Source organism: Cynocephalus volans, chromosome 15, assembly GCF_027409185.1.
Source record: "Cynocephalus volans isolate mCynVol1 chromosome 15, mCynVol1.pri, whole genome shotgun sequence".
NCBI lineage: Eukaryota > Metazoa > Chordata > Mammalia > Dermoptera > Cynocephalidae > Cynocephalus > Cynocephalus volans.
Window position 1 is genome coordinate 21,225,004 of NC_084474.1, and position 21,607 is coordinate 21,246,610.

The 21,607-nt window shown below is 37.6% G+C and overlaps 1 pseudogene; it reads right to left on the reverse strand.

Moving 5' to 3' along the window:
- Positions 1 to 777: 777 nt before the first annotated feature.
- LOC134363647 (small ribosomal subunit protein uS2-like) overlaps positions 778 to 21,607 on the reverse strand; it is a 35,034-nt pseudogene continuing 14,204 nt past the window's right edge.

Sequence of the window (21,607 nt, forward strand, 5' to 3'; positions counted from 1 at the left end):
TTTTTTTATTTCATTAATTTCTGCTCGTCTTTATAATTTCCTTTCTTCTGCTTACTTTGGATTTAATTTACTTTTGTTTTCCTAGTTTCTTAAGATAGTATGTCAAATAGTGAATTTAAGACCTTTTTTTCCTTCTAATACAAGAATTTAGCTCCATCTACCAGGCTTTGTTATGCAATGTTTTCATTTAAACCAATTCAAAATATTTTCTCTTTTCTCTTGTGATTTTTTCTTTAAAATGTAAGTTATTTTGGAACATGTTGTTTAATTTCCAATTATGTGAGAATTTTCCATATGTCTTACTGTTATCTATGTCTAAGTTAATTCTACTATATTTCGAAAACATCCTTCGTATGATTTTAATCTTCCTAAATTTATCGAGTCTTGTTTTATGGACCAGACTATGGTTGTTTTGGTGTTTCATGTGCACCTGAAAAGATTGGGTTTTCTGTGGCTAGGTAGAGTGCTCTATAAATGTTATTTAAATAAAATTGGTTGATAATGTTTTACAAGTTTCTCTATTCTTACTGATTTCTATATATCATACTAATTATACAGACGAGTGTTGAAATTTCCAGGTATAATTTGGATTTGTCTCTTTAATCTTTCAGTTCTAACAGTTTTTCTTATATTTTGATGCTTTGTTGTTAGGTATAAACACATTTAGTATTGTTGCGTCTTCTTGATGAAACAACCCCTTTATTATTACAACATGTCTCTTTTTATTTCTAGTAATTGTCCTTGCTCTTTTTTTTTTTTAGAAACTGATGCTTATTTTCCATCAACCTTATTTCCATTTTGCTTAAGAGCTTATGGAAGAATAGCTTAAGACCACTCAGTGGTTGTTCTTACCCATTCAGTGGCCTGAACAGTGGAAGCTGCAGACCAGTCTTCAGTAGCAGGCCAAGCACTCCAGTCTTCAGTAGGGAACTGCTGAATAGACACAGAGGACACCTGTACAGACCAGTCTGCAACCTCAAGTCGAGTAGCAGTAATCTCAGGACCTGGAGCAGTCCATTCACTCTGAAATTCTTCCTTGGTCACAGCTTTTCAGCAGTGGCCTGCTCTTCCTTTTCAATCTCTGCAGGACCTCTGTAGAAGGAGAGATCAGGCTTGACCTCCCACAAGTGTTCACAGGAGATGGTGCCACGCATATACAGAATTTCTCGGGCCAGCGTCCAACACATCAGACCCACTGAATGAGCTCCCTTGTTGTTACATGGGATGGCAATGTCCGCATAGTGCAGAGGAGAATCTGTGTTACACAGAGTGATGGTAGGCGGGTAAATGTAACAGGCTTTTGTGAGAGGTTGGTAGTCAGCCCTGGGGTCAGTAACCACAAGAAGACGTGGCTCCTGGAAGGCTGCCTGGATCTGGTTAGTGAAGGTTCCGGGAGTGAAGCAGCCAGCAATAGGAGTGGCTCCAGTGACAGCAGCAAATTTCAGCACAGCCTGCTGGCCAGTATTCCTGGAGGATATGACAATGCCATCAGCAAGGTTTTCAATGGCAACGATGGCACGAGCTGCCAGCAGAAGCTTCTCCCAGGTCCTCTTCAGATTTATTTTGTAGATGCCATCCTCACCTTTCCTTTTGTAGATGTACTGTCCCATTTGGAAGTCAAGGATGGTGCCACCTAAGTGGGTTCCTGCTGCTGGAATTTGAGGACATCCTCTTCCTTCATTTGCAAGACATCAAGGGCTCCGGATATTGGGAAAAGTTCCCTTTAAGTTAGGACAGGAATCCAAAACAATGCCATATGGACCCCTTTCTGGGCAATGCGGAAAAGCGTCCTTGTTCTGAAATCTATTTTTATATCATATTAACATAGCCACTCTAGCTTTCTTTCAATTTATGTTTGATGTGTAGCTTTGTCTATAGTGTTCTTATTAACTTATCTAGGTCTTTGTATTTAAAGACGGCATAGAGTTGGGTCCTGCGATTTTTTTTTTTTTTAAATCTAATCTGACAATCTCTCCCTTTTAATTTGTGTGTTTAGACCTATGGTTCTCAAACTTTCTGGCCCCATGATCCCTTTACACTCAATATGATTTTATTTACATGGGTTACATATTTTTGATATATACTCTATTAGAAATCAAAAGAAAAACTTTAAAAATATGCTTCTTGCTACATTTAAAAATAATAAAATAGCATTACATGCTAACATATATATTTATGAAAAATAAAAATCTTATTTTTGAAAAAGTTAAAAGAGTGGCTTTACATTTTACAAATCTCTTTAATGATTTTTGGCTTCATAAAGGAAGACTGGATTTGGATATCTGCTCCTGCATTTAATCTATTGTGGTGTGTTGTGTGTGTTGAAGTACCTGAAGAAATCTGGCCTCACAGGAATATGCAGTTGGAACATGAAGCTTGAGACATATGTTCCCCTCTAACAGCCCATTAGTAGGTCCTTGTCTTCCTAACCCGAGATTAGAAACCATTCACATATTTTTCCTATCATTTTGTTTTTTATTTTTATTTCCTAAATTTATCTGGAATTAATTTATGTGTGCACTGGGAGATATGAGTCTAGCTTAACTTTACCCCAAATAGAGAGCAAATTTTCCCTAATAAATTTATTGAATGGACAATCATTTCTCAAATTATTTTTAATTTTTTCTTTAGCACAAACTAAATTGTTGATAGATGTCATATAAAGTGGTTTTTAGTCTATTCTATTTGTTAATTTATTTTTTCCTATGCTAATACCACACTGTTGCAATTAATTAGTTTACATCGACATCTATTAAGGCAAGCCCTTCCAAATTGTTCTTTTCTGTCAAACTTTCTTGGTTGTTCTGGCACACTTTCTTTTACATGTGCACATTCCACCCAGAATTCAGTTTCACTAAAAATGTTGTAATAATTCAGTAATTTAAATAAAATTTATAATTTTATAATATTGAGTATTTTCACCCAGAACATAGTGTAAATCTCTATTTATTTAGATCCAGATAATATTATAATTTCTTCATTTAAATTTGAATAATTGTTTTATTCAGTTTATTTTAGGTATTTTAGTTTTGAACTTTTATTAGTGGAAACATTTTCAATGGCATTTCTAATTAAAATACATTTATTACGATTTTATATATGCCACCTTGCAGAACTCAGTCACTTGTTACTGCTGTTACCAGTTAATTAGTTACCAGTTAATTCTCTTAGATTGTCTGAAAATTATGATTATATATGAAAATTACTTTTTTTTCTTCCTTACTTTCCCTAATACACTGTCTAGGACTTCTAATAAATAATAGAGAGCAGTGGCAATAGATAAATACATTGTTTAATCCTCCTTCTAGTGGGATTTTAAAATTTTTATGAAGATTTCTGAAAGAAATCCTTTATAACAGTTAAGAAATTTTTTTCTGATTTGTATTTACTAAGGATCTTTAGAAAGGATGGGTATTGATCTTTATCATCCTTTTTGATTATCTATTGAGAGGATAATCATTTTTCTTTATTCTATGCAGTGAATGACATTGACAGTTCTTTTCAGCACAAACCAGTGGTGCCCTGGAAGACTGACCCTTTGTAAAAAAAAAAGTGTCCTGATTTGTAACATTTGCCAATTTACATGGTTTACTTACTTGCAGCATAGCTGATTTGTAGCTATCAATGTTTTATCAATCGGCTCACAAAATTACTGATTATTTAACAATAAATTATCATGTGTTTGTATAAGTCAATTCCAACCCAACAGTTCATAAAACAACTTGACATTCTTGGCTAAATTTTACCTGGTCATTATGTAAAAATGCCAGGATCAGGTGCCTTTAAAATAAAGATGTTTTACTAGCTTTTCAAATCTATGTAAGATTATTAGACTATTCTAGGTTTCTATTTCTTTTTATGACAATTTTGTAATATATATTACCTGAAAAATCATTTTTTTCTGCATTTCAAATTTTGTCAGATATTTATAGTATTCTTTTATAATTTGAATCTTTTTTGTGTTTTCCAGGTCCCTGCTTTTACTTTCTAATGCTAACCATTTATATTCTCTCTTCATTTTTTCTTGACTAAGTCAAGAAGAATTTCTTTCTTTCTTTTTTGAGTTAATTTATTGGTTCTTGAGTTTTATACATTTATTTTTACCTTTTTTTGATTTCTAGTTTGAGTATTTAAAGCCATAATTTTGTACGAATTTATTAGGTTGTGACAGGTAGTGTTTTTATTACCATTATTCAGTGTTTCAGATGCACTATAGATTAAATTAAAGGCATGCCTTCCTCCCCACATGCACATTGCATTACATTTCTGAAGTATTTAGCCAAACATGAATTAACTAATTAGAAAGAAAGTGGCTACACAATGCTAAAGGAGATAGATCAGGTCTCAGCCAATTTCCTTGGTCACCAGAGTCCCTAATACAGTCACAAAACTACTGACGACACTTCTCTCACAAGATGATTGCTAGATGTGAAAAGCTTGATTCTTTTAAATTTTTTATTATGGACATGTTTAATCATACACAAAAAAGAATAGTGAAATGAATCCAGTATACACATCATCTAGAGTCAATATACTGGAAAAATATTTTGCCAAACTCGCTTCACTTATTTCTTCTTAATTTCCTTCCTACTTTTTTCTTCCTCCCATTCTTCCATTTTATTTTTATTTTTTGTTTTGCTGAATTTTTTAAAAAACAAATAATACATATCATGTCATTTATCTCACACATACTTCAGGAGGTATTTTCTTACATAACCACAAGGACGTTATTTCACTTAACAAAAGCAACAGTGGTCTTTGGATTTATTCAACACCCAGCCCAAGTCAAAATTTTTTGATTGCCTCAGAAAATGTTTACAGTTGACATGTTTTAATTAGGATCCCCCAAGTGTCCACCTATTACATTTAGTTGTTATATATTCTAAGTTTCTTTAGTCTAACACAGTCCATCTTTTCTTTTTTTTTTTTTTTTATTTTTTTTTTAAATTTTATTTTGTCGATATACATTGTAGCTGATTAATGCTCCCCATCACCAAAACCTCCCTCCCTTCTCCCTCCCCCCCTCCCCCCCAACAATGTCCTTTCTGTTTGCTTGTTGTATCAACTTCAAATAATTGTGGTTGTTATATCTTCTCCCCCCCCCCCCGGTTTGTGTGTGTATGTGTGTATGTGTGTGTGTGAATTTATATATTAATTTTTAGCTCCCACCAATAAGTGAGAACATGTGGTATTTCTCTTTCTGTGGCTGACTTGTTTCACTTAATATAATTCTCTCGAGGTCCATCCATGTTGTTGGAAATGGCAGTATTTCATTCGTTTTTATAGCTGAGTAGTATTCCATTGTGTAGATGTACCACATTTTCCGTATCCACTCATCTGATGATGGGCATTTGGGCTGGTTCCAACTCTTGGCTATTGTAAAGAGTGCTGCGATGAACATTGGGGAACAGGTATACCTTCGACTTGATGATTTCCATTCCTCTGGGTATATTCCCAACAGTGGGATGGCTGGGTCGTATGGTAGATCTATTTGCAATTGTTTAAGGAACCTCCATACCATTTTCCATAGAGGCTGCACCATTTTGCAGTCCCACCAACAATGTATGAGAGTTCCTTTTTCTCCGCAGCCTCGCCAGCATTTATCGTTCATAATCTTTTGGATTTTAGCCATCCTAACTGGGGTTAGATGGTATCTCAATGTGGTTTTGATTTGCATTTCCCGGATGCTGAGTGATGTTGAGCATTTTTTCATATGTCTGTTGGCCATTTGGATATCTTCCTTAGAGAAATGCCTACTTAGCTCTTTTGCCCATTTTTTAATTGGGTTGCTTGTTTTCTTCTTGTAAAGTTGTTTGAGTTCCTTATATATTCTGGATATTAATCCTTTGTCAGATGTATATTTTGCAAATATTTTCTCCCACTCTGTTGGTTGTGTTTTAACTCTTTTAATTGTTTCTTTTGCTGTGCAGAAGCTTTTTAGTTTGATATAATCCCATTTGTTTATTTTTCCTTTGGTTGCCCATGCTTTTGGGGTCGTATTCATGAAGTCTGTGCCCAGTCCTATTTCCTGAAGGGTTTCCCCTATGTTTTCTTTAAGAAGTTTTATTGTCTCAGGGTGTATATTTAAATCCTTAATCCATTTTGAGTTGATTTTAGTATACGGTGAGAGGTATGGATCTAGTTTCATTCTCCTGCATATCGATATCCAGTTATCCCAGCACCACTTGCTGAAGAGGCAGTCCCTTTCCCAGTGAATAGGCTTGGTGCCTTTGTCAAAGATCAGATGGCAGTAAGTGTGAGGGTTGATTTCTGGATTCTCTATTCTATTCCATTGGTCAGTGTGTCTGTTTTTATGCCAGTACCATACTGTTTTGGTTACTATAGCTTTGTAGTATAGCTTAAAGTCAGGTAGTGTTATGCCTCCAGCTTTATTTTTTTTGCTGAGCATTGCTTTGGCTATTCGTGGTCTTTTATTGTTCCATATAAATGTCTGAATAGTTTTTTCCATTTCTGAGAAAAATGTCTTTGGAATTTTGATGGGGATTGCATTGAATTTGTATATCACTTTGGGTAGTATGGACATTTTCACTATGTTGATTCTTCCAATCCAAGAGCATAGAATATCTTTCCATCTTCTTGTATCCTCTCTAATTTCTCTCAGCAGTGGTTTGTAGTTCTCATTATAGAGATTTTTCACCTCCTTGGTTAACTCAATTCCTAAGTATTTTATTTTTTTGGTGGCTATTGTAAATGGGCAGGCTTTCTTGATTTCTCCTTCTGCATGTTCACTATTGGAGAAAAGAAATGCTACTGATTTTTGTGTGTTGATTTTGTATCCTGCTACTGTGCTGAAATCATTTATCAATTCCAACAGTTTTTTTGTAGAGGTTTTAGGCTGTTCGATATATAGGATCATGTCATCTGCAAACAGGGACAGTTTGACTTCATCTTTTCCAATCTGGATGCCCTTTATTTCCTTCTCTTCTCTGATTGCTCTGGCTAGTACTTCCAACACTATGTTGAATAGGAGTGGTGAGAGTGGGCATCCTTGTCTAGTGCCTGTTCTTAAAGGAAAAGCTTTCAGCTTTTCCCCATTCAGGATGATATTGGCAGTGGGTTTGGCATATATGGCTTTAATTATGTTGAGATACTTTCCCTCTATACCTAACTTATAGAGGGTCTTTGTCATGAATGAGTGCTGAACTTTATCAAATGCTTTTTCAGCATCTATAGAGATGATCATATGGTCCTTGTGTTTGAGTTTATTAATATGGTGTATCACATTTATTGATTTGCGTATGTTGAACCAACCTTGCATCCCTGGGATGAATCCCACTTGATCGTGATGAATAATTTTTCGTATGTGTTGCTGTATTCTGTTTGCTAGTATTTTAGTGAGGATTTTTGCATCAATATTCATCAAGGATATCGGCCTGTAGTTTTCTTTTTTGGTTATATCTTTACCTGGTTTTGGTATCAGGATGATGTTTGCTTCATAGAATGAGTTTGGGAGATTTGCGTCCGTTTCAATCATTTGGAATAGTTTGTAAAGAATCGGTGTCAATTCCTGTTTGAATGTTTGGTAAAATTCTGCTGTGAATCCATCTGGTCCTGGGCTTTTCTTTGTTGGGAGCCTTCTGATAACAGCTTCAATCTCCTTTATTGTTATTGGTCTGTTCAAATTTTCTACGTCTTCACGGTTCAGTTTTGGGAGCTTGTGTGTGTCCAGAAATTTATCCATTTCCTCCAGATTTTCAAATTTGTTGGCGTATAGTTGTTTATAGTAGTCTCGAATGATTCCTTGTATTTCAGATGAATCAGTTGTAATATCGCCTTTTTCATTTCTAATTTTTGTTATTTGAGTCTTCTCTCTTCTTTTTTTTGTTAGCCATGCTAATGGTTTGTCAATTTTATTTATCTTTTCAAAAAACCAACTTTTTGATTCGTTGATCTTTTGAATTGTTTTTTGGTTTTCAATTTCATTCAGTTCTGCTCTGATCTTAATGATTTCTTTCCGTCTGCTAACTTTAGGATTGGATTGTTCTTGTTTTTCTAGTTCTTTAAGGTGAAGTGTTAGGTTGTTCACTTGCCATCTTTCCATTCTTCTGAAGTGAGCATTTAATGCAATAAATTTTCCCCTCAATACTGCTTTTGCAGTATCCCACAGGTTTTGGTATGATGTATCATTGTTTTCATTAGTTTCAATAAACTTTTTGATTTCCTGCTTGATTTCTTCTTGGACCCATATGTCATTAAGTAGAATGCTGTTTAATTTCCATGTGTTTGTATAGTTTCCAGAGTTTTGTTTGTTATTAATTTCTAGTTTTAATCCATTGTGGTCTGAGAAGATACATGGGATAATTCCAATTTTTTTGAATTTATTGAGACTTGATTTGTGACCTAATATGTGATCTATCTTGGAGAATGATCCATGTGCTGATGAGAAGAATGAATATTCTGAGGTTGTTGGGTGGAATGTTCTGTAGATATCTGCCAATTCCAATTGGTCTAGAGTCTTGTTTAGATCTTGTGTTTCTCTACTGATTCTTTGCCTAGATGATCTGTCTAATATTGACAGTGGAGTGTTCAGGTCCCCTGCTATTATGGTATTAGTGTCTATTTCCTTCTTTAGGTCTAATAGAGTTTGTTTTATAAATCTGGCTGCTCCAACATTGGGTGCGTACATATTTATGATTGTTATGTCTTCTTGATGGATCAGTCCTTTTATCATTAAGTAGTGTCCCTCATTGTCTCTTTTTATGGTTTTTAGTTTAAAGTCTATTTTGTCAGATATAAGAATAGCCACTCCAGCTCGTTTTTCTTTTCTGTTTGCATGGTAAATCTTTTTCCATCCTTTCACTCTTAGTCTGTGTGAATCTTTATGGGTGAGGTGGGTCTCTTGTAGGCAGCATATAGTTGGGTCCTGCTTTTTGATCCAGTCAGCCAGTCTGTGTCTTTTAATTGGGGAATTTAAGCCTTTAACATTAAGAGTTGTTATTGAAAGGTGTTGATTTATTCCTAGCATTTTATTGGTTGTTTGGTTGTCTTAGGTGTCTTTTGTTCCTTGCTTTCTGATTTACTGTTTGGTTTCTTTGTTTGTTGGTTCCTTAGGTTGTAGATAGTGTTTTTGTTAGCTTGTTTTCTCTTCATGAATGCCATTTTTATTGTACTAGCGGGTTTAGATTTTTCTTAGGTTTTTATGGCAGTGGTAGTTATTTTTCAGGAACCAAACCCAGTACTCCCTTGAGGATTTCTTGTAAGGGTGGTCTTGTGGTAGTGAACTCCCGCAGTTTTTGTTTGTCTGAGAAATATACTATTTGCCCCTCATTTCGGAAGGATAGCCTTGCAGGGTAGAGTATTCTTGGCTGGCAATCTTTGTCTTTTAGTATTTTGAAAATATCATCCCATTCCTTTCTAGCTTTTAGGGTTTGTGATGAAAAGTCTGATGTTAACCTGATTGGGGCTCCCTTATAGGTGATTTGACGCTTCTCTCTTGCAGCTTTTAAGATTCTCTCTTTGTCTCTGAGTTTTGCCAATTTGACTATGACATGTCTTGGAGAAGGCCTTTTTGGGTTGAATACGTTTGGAGATCGTTGAGCTTCCTGGATCTGAAGATCTGTGATTTTTCCTATACCTGGGAAGTTTTCTGCCACTATTTTGTTGAATATGTTTTCAATGGAATCTCCATTTTCCTCCCCTTCTGGAATACCCATGACTCGGATATTTGAGCTCTTGAGGTTGTCTGATATCTCTCTCAGATTCTCTTCAATGTCCTTGATTCTTTTTTCTTTCTTTTTGTCTGCTTGTGTTATTTCAAACAGCCCATCTTCAAGTTCAGAGGATCTCTCTTCAACTTCGACAAGCCTGCTGGTTAAACTCTCCGTTGTGTTTTTTATTTCGCTGAATAACTTCTTCAGTTCAGCAAGTTCTGCTACATTTTTTTTCAGGACATTGATTTCCTTGTATATTTCCTCTTTCAGATCCTGTATACTTTTCCTCATTTCATCATGATGTCTAGCTGAGTTTTCTTGTATCTCATTCAGTTTCCTTAGAATTATCACTCGAAATTCCTTGTCAGTTATTTCAAGGGCTTCTTGTTCTATAGGATCTAGAGTATGAGATTTATTAACTTTTGGTGGTGTACTTTCTTGATTTTTTGTATTTCTGGTGTCTTTTTTTTGGTGTTTATTCATTGTGGCAGGGGGTTTCACAGTCCACCGGTTTAAGACTAATGACTAACTAGGATGTTGCTGTGGTTGCCAATTTGGTATGGCTCCCGCCGTGACTGCTCAGTTGGCCTCTAGTGTCTTGTGTGTGTGGTTGCCTCGGGTCTTGGGCTTCTCCGGGGATCCACCTTTCTGGTCAGCTTGTACTCTGCTGGGCTGGTGGATCACGTACCACAGGGTGTGTGATCTCTGTTGAGCTTTCACTTTCTGTACAGGACTTCTCCCCGTTCCGTGTGCTCTGGCCCAGGCTGTTAGATCGTGCAGTGGCAACCCCACCGGGTGTATGGTTTCTGTCGAGTCTCCGCCTCCCTGGCCGCACGTCTCCCCCCTCTGTGCACACTGTGCTGGGTTGGGGCGTGTCTTCTGCACCCCTCGTCTATCAGCTGGGCCTTCAAGACCCTGTTCAGCACCGCCTCGCCCAGGAAGTCTACCAGGTTTCTGCTAGGCACAGACGACCGGTCTCTCTGGGTGCCTTTGTAGCACTGTGTAGATCTTTCTCGGGTCTTGTTCACCTTTGTATCCCCCCGGTATAAACCGAGTCTAGTGCCCGCCTGCAGCCTGCTCTCCGGCAGGTTCAAGCGGGCCTGGGAACTCTCCTACCACACTATTCCCAACCAGAAATTCATTAGGCTTTTTTCCAAACTGGTGGTCACAGAGATGGTATCTGCCTCCCAGTAACAGGAAGTTTACCGGGGCCGGAGTCCAGGGTGTGGTGGAGTGACAGTCGGCCCGCCCGTACTTCCTAGCCCTCCCAAAACTGGTCGGGACGCCCCACACCCCCAGCCCTGCCAGAGAACCATGGAGGGAGTGGGAGAGGAGGTCGGCCCGCAGGGTCCGGAAAGCCCCGCGCCAGGCCAAGCAAATGGGCTCAGTGATGGCCGAGCAGGGCGGAGCTGCCTGCACCTGGGAAAATGGAGGCAGCACCGGGGCAGTGAGTGGCCTGGTGGTGCAGGCGGGGAGCCGCGTGGGCATCCACCCCCCGAACAGAGCTGTGCCAGGGATCACTCACAGTGCTGTGCCAGGTCGGGCGCTCGCTCTGTCTCTGGTTTGTTGACTTCCGTGTTCTCGGCGCTGCCGCCTCGGGCTGTTCAGTCGCGGCGCCGCTCGGGCGCTCCCAGGAGTCTTCTTTAATGCCGGCCTGAAACCTCGAATCCTGAATAGGGCAGCTGGCCGCCTTCAGTGCGGCCCCAGCCTCCGGGATCCTGGCTGCATCCACAGCAGCCCTGGCGCCGTGTTCCCTGTTTCAAGACTCACTTTTGCAGCTAAGAATCAGTTCTTTTCCTGCTCCACACTTCAAAGCTGTTGCCTGTAAATGAGGCAGCCTCTCCTGCCGGGGGCAAAGTGGCGTTGAGCCCCCACGACCGGCCAGCAGCAGCAGTCCTCCCTTAAGAGATGGCCAGAGGAAGGTCCACAAGTTTCCCGGCTGCCTGAGGCCCAGTGGCCACCTTTTCCACCTCAGCTACTCCGCGCCAGCCGCCGCAGCTGCCGCCATCTTGAAACTCCATATGCAGAATCCAGTCCATCTTTTCTTACTGCTGATTTTTCATGCCATTGAACTTTTTCAAGAAACCAGTTCAGTTGTTACATTAAATGTCCTATAGTCTGTATTTGTTCATTGCTTTCACATAGTGTCATATAACCTCTTCTACATTCCCTATTTCCTATAAATTGGAAATTTTGCTTGATTTGATTCAGGTTCAACTTTTTGGGGGAACGAATATTTCATAGGTAGTTCTACATATTTTATATTGAATAACTTAAGAAAGTATGTAATGAATGTCTGATTATTTCACTTTATGAATGATAAAATTGATCATGGTTTCAGATGGTGACAGACAGATTCTTCCATTGCTACGTTTACTATCAAGCTTCTAGTTCATGTTTTATCTATTGATGATCATGACCTAAATCAATTATTTGTTTAGGGGTGGCAACATAATAATTTTTAAAATTCTGTCTTTTCTTCCACATTTATTAGCTGGATTTCTACTGTTTTAATAATTATTTCCAATGATGTTCAAGATTTGTTTTTTATTTTATTTTTAATATTTATTGATTTATGATTATATGATTATTGATTATATAATTATAGAATTTATGATTTATTATTATATGATTATTGAATTTATGATTATAATTTACTGTTTTCTTTTCTTTTCCTTTTTCTTTTTAACTCACGAGTTTTTCTAGTCGATCGATCTCAGTAAGTCGTAGACTTTTTCCTCTTAGGTGCTCATGTGTCCCATCTTCCTTTGTGTTGGTTCCTGTGTTATTTGGACATAACACCATTAGTTTGTGTTACTACCCTTGCTTTCTGGCACAAGATGTCTCAGACAAACTTTCTTTATTTTATGCTTCAGACAATGTTCTCTCTATAGTTGACATGTTTTAATTAAGACCCCCAAAGTGTCCACCTATTGCATTTAGTTGTTATCTCTTCTGGTATTTATGGAGTATAGTCTTCCTATAGGAGCTCTCATTGCTACTGAGTTGTCATCGCTTTTAGACAGAAATAGGAAATACATACTTTTGAAAGAAAAAAGTTATGATTTCATATTATTTCTAATTCAAATTTAAAAGTTTGAGTTTTTGCTCTTTTCTTGATTTTATTCCTATACCTTGTTTTCATATGCTAAAATTAACACCTAACAACACCAACATAATTACATACTTTCTATATCCTACTATATCAAAATGGATCACATTATTAATTATATAATTTATTTGCATTCTTATTCGATTTATTGATTTTTGAAAGATGTGCAATAAAATCTTTAAATATTGAGGTAGGAGGTGCTCAGTTTCACAGGGTTGGGGTTTCAGGACACATATCCAGGTTTCAAGCCACTCCCCAAGATCTCAGTCCCCTCCTTTAGGCACTCACCTAGAGAAGTTACTGTTGCTAGTTGGACCTTTTTTTGGCACCTACACAGGGAAACTGAGACCACAAGGGGTGGACATATGCAAATCCAGTGGTTGGGCATGCTCAGTAGAGAAGGCTCATATAACCCTAACAGCCGAGCATGCTCAGTAAAGTGGAGTTTACCCCGTGAATGACCTTCCACTAGAGGTGCTAAAGAGCTCGGAATATTCTTGAATATGTCTGGTACATGATAGAATTTTATCAATGAACATGCCCCAAAAGGAGACCAATTGAGCATGTGCAAGGCTATGTTGCATAACTGGGAACCACCCCCTTAACTGAATATTCATTAGATATCATGAACATGTATTGGATAGCAACACTATAAAAGCTGAATCCCAGTAGGAGGTGAGGTTGTTGCTCACCTTCCTGGGGCCAACCCACACTTTACTCGCTGAGGTATGTATGCTTTACTTTTGTGCTAAACTTACTTTTAGCAGGTGGCTGCTCACTCTCTTGAGCCAGCCTGCACTCTGTACTAAACTTTAAGTGTGTATTTCTTCTGTATTAAACTTGGTGTGGGCCCAGCTCAATCTTTGGAGCTGGGCCCCACTTTCTCTGTGAAGTCTATATTTCTTATCAGTTACATTAAAATTGTTCTTACTCTCTACTAACTCTTCTTTTGAATTCTCTCCTGTGGTAGAGTTAAGAACTCAGTAAAAGGATGGGATGGGTTGAGGCTGGCTATCAGGACTCCCGAGACTATTCCTACAGCATCACTATGATTGTAGATTTTTCTATTACTCTTTTATATACACACATATTTTGCTTTTACATATTTTAAAGCTCTGCTGTGAGGTGCACAAAAGTTCAAAACTGCTATGTTTTTATAATGGATGATACAGTTTGGCAATATGAAATATTCATCTTTGTCCTGTTTTATGCCTGTCACGCTGAATTTTGTCTGTCAGATAATACTATTGTTATGGTTGCTTTCTTTATTTAAACATCTTTATTTTCAGAATTTTGGTGCCATGTTTTAGGTGTGCCTTCTTCAGATGGTTTACTGTTAAAATTTGTGCATGTTTATGTGTGTGTATGTGCATATGTGCTTGTATCCATATATGTATGCACCATTGCATTTTTTCCCTTATTCTAACATTCTCAGCCCTTCAAATAGGGCACTACCTCTGCTATACATTTTATACTTTTAAAATGTATAATATTGGTTATTAAGGATTTGGAGTGGAAGGAGAGGTGAACAAATGTTCTTAGTATGCCATCATAACTGAAAATATTATTGACTCTTTTTTTACAAAAACTAAAAGGGTTTGAATTTGCATAAGAAGATTGAACTACAAGAAATTTTTAAAAAAATCACGGTTAAGAGTTCAGCTAACATTTAAAATGGATGCTTACATTAATTTGATATGTGGCCAGAAATATGCATATGAAAAATAAGTGTGTAATGAAATTAATATATTACTGAAAATACTATTCTCAGTCTCCAGGAGATGAAAAAAAGCAATGTCTGTTCAATAAACTAGCAAGTAAAAAAGAGATGTCTGTAATTGAATTGAGGAAAGTACGTGGCAGAGATAGTGTTAGAGATATCCAGTGTCAGAGTTTCTTGTGGGGAGGCTACTGCCCTTATCCAGAAGCCCCAATAGTTAACCTATTCTCTAACATCTATTGTATTCTCAATTAGCTGCTGGCAAAATGCTGCTAACAACTTAAAGCAGAATATTTCTTAATAAATTTTAAACTAGGTAAAGCTTGGACAGGTTGTGAAACTTTAGGCCCCAAGTCAAGGAGGATCATAAGATTTGGTGCTATGCACAGTTCTACTTATTTTTCACTGCTTACTGGTTCTGTGAGATAGGTACTATTATTCACAACTTATACATGAAGAAGCTAAAACACAGTTAAAGAAAATTGTCAAGTTTGCAACTACTACACAGGAAAGATAAATTCTAACTCATGCGTTTGAACACGTATTCTTTAGAACATATGTCTAACCACTATGCAACGCTGTTGAAGGGAAGAAGAAAGAGAAAGAGGAGAGAGAGAGAGAGAGAGAGAGAGAGAGAGAGAGAGAGAGAGAGAGAGAGAGAGAGAGACAGAGAGACAGAAGCTCAGCATCTTAGAAATTTATGCTCTATAAGCTGCCACCTATTCTGCCTAACTGAAAACCAAGCAGTGATGGGATCGTTCTTTCTTTGTTCAGTTCCTACTGTAATATGCATACTCTTGGGAGAATAGTTTCACAAATATTTTAGAATCATTTGAAGTGCTTAGGTGGGTATTTTCTGGTACGTGTCCTTGGCATTATTGAGATGAGGAGAGGTAAGAAAGTAGAGGGATGCTGATTGAGGACAGAACAAAGGAACTGTGAAGATCTTAGCGTCAACTCGATTAACTCCGTGTCTTCACTTATTGTTTGTGGTGTCAAAATGCACATAGGCACTTTTCTTGTAGAATTGTCACAGGTGAAAGACACAGATCACCATTCTCTGTAGACAATTTGTTGAAACAAAGCACTAACTACTTATCATGAACCATCTCGGACCAGGGGCATTTGTGAGTCCTCCTGTGGCCGGAGAGCATGTGGACTAAGTCTGGAGCACAGAAGAGAATGGCAGGGTTGGACCCCGGGGCAGCAACTGAAACCATGCACAGTTCATTTTATCTTACAGTGCCTCTGTATCCTTAACCATAAAGAAGGGCTCTAATATTACCAAGTTATAGGGGAGTTGTGTCAGTCCAATAAGTCTACTCGTGTGAAGTTCTTATAGTAATACCTGCAAAATGTTTAAGCAATATATGTGTCAGGAGTCAGCCGGGGAAATGTACATTATAGAGTTATGGACCTTTTAAGTATAAGAGTTTTCTTATATTCTATGTATAGCACCAGCTCTAACTTAGGTCAAAAGTAATTTTTTATCATAAAGTAATGTATATACTCATTCAAAAAAATTTAGAAAATTTAGAAAAAGAAAAAAAAAATTAACTGTCTAGTCCCAACAACTAGACTATGACTGGCTGTTAACCTTTTATTCTTTAATGTCTATTAGGAGTTTACTACATGCCTTTTGATATGCATCTGTCCACCAAGATTATATAGTTTAAATACAAGCATAAGTCTTTTTGTTTTGCTTCACTTTATTGCACTTCACAGGTATTGTATTTTTTACAAATTGAAGGTTTGTGGCAACCCTGCATCAAGCAAGACTATCTGTACCCTTTTCCCCAACAATTTGTGTCTTTTTGTCACATTTTGGTAATTCTTTCAATATTTCAAACTTTTTCAGTATTGCAATGTCTGTTATGGTGATCTGTGATCAGTGATCATTAACGTTACTATTGCAATTGTTTGAGGTGCCACCAACGGAGCCCATATAGGATGGCAAACTTAATCAATAGATGTTGGGTGTGTTTTGACTGCTCCACTGTCATATTGTTCTCCATCTCTCTCCCTCTCCTTGGGACTTCCTATTCCTTGAGACACAGCAATATTGATATTAGGCCATTTAATAACCCTACAATGTCCTCTAGGTGACCAAGTGAAAGGAAGAGTCACCTGTCACTCACTTCAGATCAAAAGCTAGAAATGACGAATCTTAGTGAGGAAGGTGTATAAAAGCCAACACAGGCTGAGAGCTAGGCCCCTTGTGACAGTGAGCCAAGTTGTGAATGCAAAGGACAAGTTCTTGAAGGATATTAAAAGTGCTGCTCCAAAGAACGCATGAATGATAAGAAAGTGAAATAGTCATTGCTGCTATGGAGAAAGTTTTAGTGGTCTGGATGGAAGATCAAACCAGCCACAACATTCTCTTAAGTCAAAGCCTAATCCAGAGCAAGCCCCTAACTCTTTTCAGTTCTTTGAAGGCTGACAGAGGTGAGGAAGCTGCAGAAGAAAAGTTTGAAGCTAGCAGAGGCTGGTTCATGAGGTTTAAGGAAAGAAGCTGTCTCTATAACATACAAGTGCAAGGGGAAGCGGCAAGTGCTGGTGTAGAAGAGGAGCCTGAGCATGTGACTGAATCACTGCAACCTCATGATAAAACTTTAATGGATAAGGAGCTGCTTTTTATGGATGAGCAAAGAAGGTGTTTTCTTGAGACAGAATCTCCTACTGGTGAAGATAATGTGAACATTGTTGAAATGACAACAAAGGATTTATTACATAAACTTAATTGATAAAGCAGAGGCAGAGTTAGAGAGAATTGACTCCAATTTTGAAAGACGTTCTGCAGTGGGTAAAATGCCAGCAAACAGCATCACATGCTACAGAGAAATCTTTCATGAAAGGAAGAGTCAATCAATGCAGGAAACTTCATTGTTGTCTTATTTTAAAGCCACCCCAACCTTCAGCAACCACCACCTTGATCAGTTAGCAGACATCGACACCAAAACAAGATCCTCCACCAGCAAAAAGACTATGACTCACTTAAGGCTCAGATGATCATTAGCATTTTTAGCAATAAAGTCCTTTTTAATTAAGATATGTTCATTGTTTTTTTAGACATAAAGCCATTGCATATTCAGTAGACTACTATAATGTAAACATAACTTTTATATGTACTGGGAAAAAAAATTTGTGTGACTTGCTTTGTTGCAATATTTGCTGTGTTACGGTGGCATAGAACTGAACCCACAATATCTCTGAGGTATGCCTGTAAAAATTAATAATAATGTATAAATTTTGTAGTGCTTAACTTTTGCCAAAAAATGTTTAAAGATTGTCTCACTTAATCCTCATAACAATTTTATGTGGTGGGTGTTATTTTAATCCAACTGCGAGATGGAAAAAGTGAGTTTTTTTTTAAATAATTTTTTTAATTGACAAAAATTTGTATGTATTTGTTATGTACAACATGATGTTTTGAAATACGTATACCCAGAAGTTGAATTTCTGGATTGTATGGTAGTTCTATTTTTAACTTTTTGAAAGACCTCCATATTGTTTCCCATAATGGCGGTACTAATTTATACTTGCTGCAACAATGTGTAAGGGTTCCCTGAGACAGTTAGCCTTAGAAAGTCCAAGGTGCCACTGTTAACATGACCTTGACAAATGGGTAGAATTTTACAGGCTGAACTGCCAGTGAGGCTAATTATTTTGGACTTCTTTTATGATATGGTTATGTATTAGTTCATTTTTGTGTTGCTATAACAGAATACCTGAGACTGGGTAATTTATAAAGAAAAGAGGTTTATTTGACTCACGATTCTGGGACAGTTACATCTGGCTTGGGCCTCAGGCTCCTTCCATTCATGGCAGAAGGCAGCAGGCAGCCGGCAGGTGCAAGGAGATCACATGGCGAGAGGAAGCAGGAGGGAGAGGGGAGGTGCCAGGCTCCTTTTAACAACAAGCTCTCCCGAGAAATAACAGAGCAAGAACTCAATCACAACCCCACCCCAAGGGAGGCCATTAATCTATTCATGAGGGATCCACCCCCATGACCCAAACACCTCCCAACACTGCCACATTGGGGATCAGATTTCAACATGAGCTTTGGCGGGACAATGTATCTAAACGATATCAGGTTATGAGAAAACACTAAACTGCAGAATTTTAAAAAGTGATATTTATATTGGTTAAGAATGCATTTGGTTGCATGCAGTAGAAGAAAACCCAATTATTATGGTTGAACCCAATACTTGTTAATGTTTTTATACAACAATAAGCTTGGAATCTGGTGTGGTACAGGACATTCTGTCTTTGTTCCATGCTCTTTCTTCCCACATGACATCCTTAGTGTGTAGTTTTACCCTCATGCTTGTCACCACATGGTCCCAGACTGGCTGCTTCACCTTGATCTTCATGTCTGTGTATCAGGCAGTTATAAGAAGTGGAAAAAGCAAAGGGGTATCACTCTCAAATGTAAGAAGTATTTTCAGAAGTTCACAGAAGCTTTCTGCTTCTATCTTATTGGCATAAACTTTGTCCCAAGGCTATTCCTATCTGTGATCAGGGTTGAGATATTGAGGGTTTATTTTACTGGGCACATTGCCACCTTAAACAAAATCTGTATTTTTTTCTTAAAGAAGAGGAGAATAGATAATGGATAGGCAATGGACAAAGTCCCCCACCTGGCCTATATTTAACAAATAGAAACTGGCAAATGAATTGCATAAATACATTCTGAATATAATCTTTTGAGACAAAGCTGTATTTTTCTTTGGGGAAAAGGAATATGGGAATATACAGTCTAGCGCTATAGCATGTGAAACAAAGGCCACTGCTGTTGAAGTTTTAAGAGACATAAAATTCATCCCACTGCAAAAAATTTCCCAGTTGTGTGACTTGCCCAGAGGATCAGATGCTTTCTGAGTGAAGCACTGATTATTCTGCATTTTATGAGTCTCTTCAGTGTCATTTCCATGGTTTGTTATACTGTTTGCAACTGCCTTGGCTGACCTTGAAGATGGGTTCAAAAAACCCTCTTGTCCTGCAATCAATTCTTCAGCTCTGCTTATTCTGACTAAGTCATCTAGGTTTACCTCCAATCACTAATTCATTAGGTAGAGCAGGCATTAGATGAAATCAGGATCTGGGGGATAAATGGATAAGAATAACTGTCATGCCTGCTATCAGTGACTATACCTGAAGCTTCTCACCTGGTTACTGCCATCCAATTGCCAGTGAGCCTGCTAGAAAGATACCACCAGCTTTTAATCCCTAGTAATGGCTAGTGGATAAGATAAAGCAGTGCTTCCCAGATTTTTCACTAAGGTATCCCCGATAAATGGAATTAAATCCGGGAAGGGTTATGTGCATATGGGGTGAGTTAAGTGGGCTCTGGTCGACTACTCTGTGTGTGTGTATGCATGTGCATGTGTGTGCATGTGTATCTGGGGGTGGGGGGAAATTCTTGCACTCTCATTTATAGACTTCTGTGAAATCCTGTGAAGTGCAAGGTTGGCCAATCAGAACATTATATAAGTGGCCATAGTGGTAGGTTCAGTGACAGAACTGAAGCCAGCAAGACTCAAGTTGTCTTTTTTCCTGGGTCTTTTAGGAAAGCTACCCTTGCTTTTTTCCCCGAGATTTGAAGCAGAGAAGATATAAATTTGAAACTTTGGCACTAATGTTTGGTTATAACAATAAAGTCAATATGGAGCAAAAACAATTGTACGATTGAATAAAGAAAAAAACATCTGCAAGGTGTCTTTTGAGCCTCTGAACAAGTTATATCCTAAAATCAGTCCCACCCATGGGTTTTCACTTACACAAACAAATACATTCCTTTTGTGTTTAGGCCACCTACGACACTTTCTGCCATTCAAAATAAAAAATAAAAAATAAAAAATCCTATTGATTGACTCAAGACAGATCCTGCATCCTTGAAATTCTTTAAAGTTTTTGGTTTTAGCCAAACAACTCATACACATTTAGCATTCTTCTCCACAATATAACTATATATTTTAAGTATAAAACATGTTTAAATTATTATTCAAATTACTTAACCTTCTGTCTCAAAATTTTCAAGTAAAATTTATTTTCCAGGAGGAGATGTCACATGACTATATACTTTCTCATTTCCTTGACACAATTCTGCATGTGCCAGGTGGTACATCTACTGCAATTTTAGAAACACAGACTTGAAGAGTTGTGGGTACATGTATAATAGGAAACTTCTGAGCACAAAAAGTTTCAGAACTCAAAGACATGGAAGTGTAATAGAAGTATAATAATTGGCTTTGTCACAAGAATACCCATTTGGGGCTTCACAAACAGGCAGTATTCACTCCATCCACAGATAAAGCTCCTTTGTAAAGGAATAAATAAATATAAAAATTCTGTAAGGCGGTGACTAGTGAGTTTCACAATCGGAATTTCAACCACTTTATGAAAATAACTCTGTGTAAGCAGAGATATCCCACGTTATAAGTTATGACATATGACATGGAGGGAAACCAAGTATAGTGTTCATGTCTCCAGAGAATGTGCCTTCGTTTTTCTTATTTCTCCAAGTTATTATTTTCCTGCAACACAGTACCTTATAGATTATGGACTACTGAATTCGGGTTTTTCACAATGTTAGTCTAAATACTTAGTATTCAAAGGGCTCAGATTTTAGGTGGATGTGAAAAATGGTACAATGCTCAATTCACAGTCTGTGAAGACACCACGTTAATACCCATTGGCAAATGTGCACAGGCTGAAAAGTTAGGAGATGATCAAGACATCAAATCTCTCATCAAATTTCTTTCAAGTGAACTCTTAAGCAGATGCTCACCCATCATTTATCAGAGAATAAAATTGATTAAAAGGAGATACTTCAACATCTGCACGATTCCAGAAATCCTGATGAAATGGGAAATATTCAGCCAAGTGTCCGGATGTCTTGTTCACTTGTTAGCTAACACCTCAGTAATTGAAGGCATATGGATTTTGTCTTTACATTTTCATCCATTGAATCCTTGCCTTAAATGAACTCTAGATATTGTGTAGTCTCTTCTTCGGCTGCTGATCTAAACAATCTCAGATGAAGGGTTTCAATGTCTCTATTGCTTTCTCCATATTTTATTTTAATGAGCTTTCTTCGCACAC